The sequence below is a fragment of the Dipodomys ordii genome, unplaced genomic scaffold (assembly GCF_000151885.1).
Source record: "Dipodomys ordii isolate 6190 unplaced genomic scaffold, Dord_2.0 Scaffold102, whole genome shotgun sequence".
NCBI lineage: Eukaryota > Metazoa > Chordata > Mammalia > Rodentia > Heteromyidae > Dipodomys > Dipodomys ordii.
The window spans coordinates 2,347,927-2,353,294 of NW_012267318.1; positions in this window are offsets into that span (position 1 = coordinate 2,347,927).

Genomic DNA, 5,368 nt, shown 5'->3' on the forward strand with positions numbered 1-5,368 from the left:
CCTCCTCCTCCTTCTTCTTCTTGTTGGGTAGTGGGGCCTGAACTCTGGGCCTGGGTGCTGTCCCTCAGCTCTTCAGCTCAAGGCTAGCGCTCTACCATTTGAGCCACAGTGACACTTCCGGCTTTTTCTGCTTATGTGGTGTTGAGGAATTGAACCCAGGGCCTCATGCATGCAAGGCAAGCACTCCACCACTGAGCTACCCCCTCCATTTCATAATTATGGACTACATGAGGGTGAATATAATCGAAGTATATTCTATAAACTCTATTATTTTGTAGAATTTATATACACTAATAGAAGTTATGGACATGCAACTAGATATAGAGTTCATATGCCTACAATTACAAAATTTTGCAAGCTAAATTTATAAACTACATTTACAAATGTATAAATTAATGACAAGCAGTTTTGATGGCAACTATATTTAAGTAAACAACTTTAAGGGATATTTGTCCAAAACAAAATCACCATTGGGAAGATGAATAGCTTATAATGTCTCTGTCTTGGGCAGCCATGGATGGCTGAATAAAGTCCGATAACCAAAACCAAACATCTCTCTTCCTGCAAACCACAGAAACCTTCATTTAGAAGACCTGCTTCATGTAATGTCCTTCACTTTGTAACAATTGACATCATTCATTACCTCTGTTCTTCACATTAATAAAACTAGAACTATGTTCATAACACACAACACAGTAGTAAGCACAAAATACATAATACAAAGAGCGACTCTTCATGAAAAATATAGACTTCAATTAATAATAATGCATCAATAGTGGTTCATCAATTGAAAATAAAAGATACCATTTTGTTTAAAAAAAAGGGGGGGAATGGGGTCCTGAGTGTGGTGGTGTACAATTGGGAAGCTGACATAACTGGATTACAAGTTCAAGGCTAGCCTGAGCTACATGGTGAGATTCTATCCTATCTCAAAGCGATAACAACAAAAGAAGGAAATTGGGGATATGGGGCACAAGGATCTATGGGAACGCACTATACTTTTTATTCAATTTTTCTGTAAACCTGTACTGCTCAAAGAAAAAAATTCTTCTCATTAAAAAAACAAGTGGGGGCTGGGAAGGTAGCTCAGTGGTGGAGTACTTGCCTTACATGCATGAGGCCCTGGGTTCGGTTCCTCAGCACCACATAAGTAGAAAAAAGGTGGAAGAGGAGCTATGGCTCAAGTGGTAGAGCGCTAGCCTTGAGCTGAAGAGCTGCAGGACAGCGCTCAAGCCCAGAGTTCAGAGTTCAGGCACAGAGTTCAGGCCCCATAACCGATAAAAAGAAACAAACAAGCAAAAACAACAAGTGGTCATTATAACATGCTTACATATTCATTTTTATTAGAAACTGTACAAATGAACAAAAACAATTTATGGCTATCTTGGGTGGAATTCTTAGATCTCCAAGAGCAAGTGTGTTGATACCCAGGGCCTCCCCCAGATTCAGAAACCCTGAAATGGTTGGGGGAGGGGTATCAAGAATAGGATGAGTTATGAAAGTTGTTTGAGCCCCTTTGGTTGAAAGTGTTCTAGAAAATGCCTGGAAGGTCATCCTTCAGAGATATTCTTTGGAGGAGTTTTGCTTTTGGAGAGAGGTCAGACACTTGATCTTTAATTTTAAGATTATATAACTCTAGTTTTATGAAGATTTAGCCCCGACTTAATTTGCTTTCAGCTTTGCTTTTCACAGACTGTACAGTGGCCCAAAGCCAGAACAATAATGTGCTCAAACTTGTAGCTTTCTAAGTCTTTTTTAAAAAAAGCTTATTCCCATAACCCTGTCCAAATGGCAACAATTTCATTTAGTCAACCAATTGTCAATTTTTGGTCCTGGGAAAGAATATACCCTACTTCATTCCAGCATACCCATGTGGCATTCTTTTCTGAAGGCCTATCACATTGCACCCTGAACTAAGTTCCAAAGCCTCAAATCCAGCTTTGCAACTCCATCCTCTAACTCTTCTCTCAGAGAAAAACCTAGAAAACTTTTCTTCCCCACCCTTACCCCTTTTCCTGTTTTTCTGTACCAGTACCGGGGCTTGAGCTCTGGGCTTTGGTGCTGTCCCTAAACTTTTCACTCAAGGCAGACACTCTACAACCTGTGGCACATCTCTAGTTTGGGCTTTTGTAAATTAGACATAAGAATCTCAGGGACCTTTCTGCCTGGTCTGGCTTTGAACCGTGATCCTCAGATCTCAGCCTTCTAGTAGTTAGAATTATAGCTATGAGTCACTGGTGCCTGGCTAGAAAACATTTGTTTCATTATTCCCTTCAGAAAATGTGTCCTTCCAGGGATCTGACACTAGGAATGAATCTGTAAAAGGATTCTCATAATCTCAAATTTCTTTCTCTTTTTCTCGCAGTACTGGGACTTGAACTTCAGAGCTTTGTACTTGTCAGGCAGTCACTCTGCTACTTGATTCACATCTCCAATTTCCTAAAATCACTTTTTATACTTTATTATAGAGTTCATATGTTTACATCTTTGTTTAGTTTTAGCAGACAATACTGACATATTAATGTAGCCTCATTGGCACTGAGTACATAAAAATCTTTGGCAAAGTTTCCATTGTGTCTTAAACATTGAATTTCTTTCATTGCAGTAGAATTCCTGATCTCCATTTGAAAATAGGAAGCAAGGTTCTAGTCACATACCTGGCTATCTAAGAGGAGACAAACCCATAGGTTTGGGTTTCCAGGCTGACTCACGACCCATTATTCTAGACATGCAGCTAACTCAGAGGCATGGCTTTTTCTCACCACCTATTGTCTTCTGTGAGAACTGCAGGAGTATTTGAGACATTCCAATCCTAAACCACCCAGGGGAGGTTTTGAAAGAGGAAATATATGGGAATACCAAGAAAGAATAAAATGAAAGATCAAACAAACATCCTAAGATTCTGGAGAATAAGACACTTGTAAAATGGAGAAACCTAGGAATAGGAGAACCTAGGGTTTCTACCTCTATGTCTAAAAGGGCAGCCTTATTAGGAAAATGTCACAACCAAAGTCCAATAGTTTGAAATGAGATGGTGTTTTCAATGTGATAATATCAAGGTCTACAAAATTACTCTCCAGCAGAATGAAAAGCATCGTTTGCTAGCATGTCCATGGAGAGCGGCCAATGTCGTTGTTGTTCTAATACTTATCCCAGCATGCTCTCTGCTCAAGTGCCATTACAATGTTAGCATCAATGTCCTTTTGCAAACCCTGGCAGTCAGCTGAAAAACAGACTAGACATGCCTCCTCCATGTGCTAAGATTCTCCTACTTTTTCGCTTTTGTGCTAATTATTATTATTTCTTCTATTTTTAATATTTTCACCAGTTTCAAGAAAAGGTGGGTTGGAGTAGGGGCTGATACTTTTCACAACAAGAATTCTAATGAAGCAGTGTGTTCTGAGGCCCCTGAGAATTGTGTTTGGGAACATACCGACCCCATGTGGTATTATCTTTGCCACATTTTGCAGTTTTGTGTGAGACCTATTTTTTAATCTTTAACAAAGCCTGCCTGTGTTTATCTTAAATGCTGAAAAAGGTTAATGGTTTAGAACAAAACTTTTGAAAATAATTAAATATACAATGAATGTTGAAACATAAAAGTCAGACAGAATGTTACCTTAACAAGAAAGGGCTTCCTAAAGATCAAACGATGGTTGTTTGTTTTATTTGCTGGAGACAAACAACAAGTACTTTCACTTTAAGGGATTCAGATGGCTATTGAAGGAGACCAGACTAGTTTTTACTGCCCCACCCCCAGCAAGACAAAGGCTTCCTACATCTCAAATTCATAGAGCTGGGAAATACACTACACTACCTGTTTGGTGGGGGGGAGAAAGGATGCTTGAGATGTGACTGAAGATAGCATATGATCAAGCCAGGGGCTTTTTGTGTGTGCTGTTCCTGGGTCTTGAACTTAAGGCCTGGGCACTGTTTTGTGCAAGGCTGGTGCTTTACCATTTGAGCCACAGCTCCACATCTAGCTTTTGGGTGGTTAACTGACTTTGAGTCCCACAGACTTTCTTGCCTGGGTTGGCTTTGAACCACAATCCTTAGATCCCAACTTCCTGAGTAGATGGGGTTATAGGCATGAGCCAGTAGCACCTCGAACCAGTGCCTTTCTTGAGCATGCTTTTTAGTCTTATTTACAATGTGAAGAAAAAGGCTTATGCTTTGCTTTTGTTGGTACGCAGCTAGTGCCTAAACTATGCAGTACTTGATAGTAACTAATTATGTGTATTTATCACTGACTGCAAATGCTTCCCATTTCCCCCAACTCATGATGAGGTGGTTTGAAAGCTACCTTTGATAAAGAAGGGAGGAACCGGATTCTTATGACTCAGCTGGACGTCAGTGGCTCATGCCTGTAATCCTAGAAGCCAGGCATTGGTAGCTCATACCTGTAATCCTAGTCACTCAGGAGGCTGAGATCTGAGGATCGTGGTTCAAAGCCAGCCCAGGTAGGAAAGACCATGAGACTCTTATCTCCAATAAACCAATAGAAAACCGGAAGTGGCACTGTAGGTTCAAGGGGCAGAGTGCTTGCCTTGAGCTGAAGAGCACAGGGACAGCGCCCAGGCCCAGAGTTTAAACCCCACAACCGACAAAAAAAAAAAAAAAGGCTGAGACCTGAGACCTGAGATCCATCAAAGCAAAGAAACAAAAGCCTGTCTTCAATAAACAAGCAAAATGCTAGGCTGAAAGGATGGTTCAAGTGGTAGAGTTCCAGCTGTGAGTAAGAAAGCCAAGTGCATGAGAGCATGAGTTTAAGCCCTAGTAATTGAGGAAACAAAAGAATCTTCTTTTCTCCTAAAATATCTATACATTTGGGTTTTCTCTAAGTCAATAATATTAGTTAAGTCAGGTAACGACAGATATGTCAGAACAGGAGGAAAATACTGTTTGTAGTAGTCTATAACAGATGGGTTTGTATAATGGTGGTCCCTCATTTTATTATTATTAAATAGTATTATATTAATATTTGTCAGCACTGAGGCTTGAACTCAGGGGCTGGTCCCTGTCCTTAACTTTTTGCTCAAGGATGGTGTTTGAGCCACAGCTCCACTTCTGGCATTTTGGTGGATAATTGGATATGAGTCTCTAGGACTTTTCTGCCTAGGCTGGCTTCCAATTGGGATCCTCAGATCTTAGCCTCCTTAGTAGCTAGTATAACAGGTATAAGCCACCAGGGCCAGTTTGAAAAGATGACTTTTAGAAGCACTTTATTTCCTCTAAATTACTTAGACCAAGACTATGACAAATTTTTTTTTCAAATATTGATTTCATAGTGCCTTCTCAGTTCTGGGTGTAAAAGAGTGAGTCTGGCCTGAGGTGTGGCTGATTATGCATAGGGTGGCCTGAACTAGGA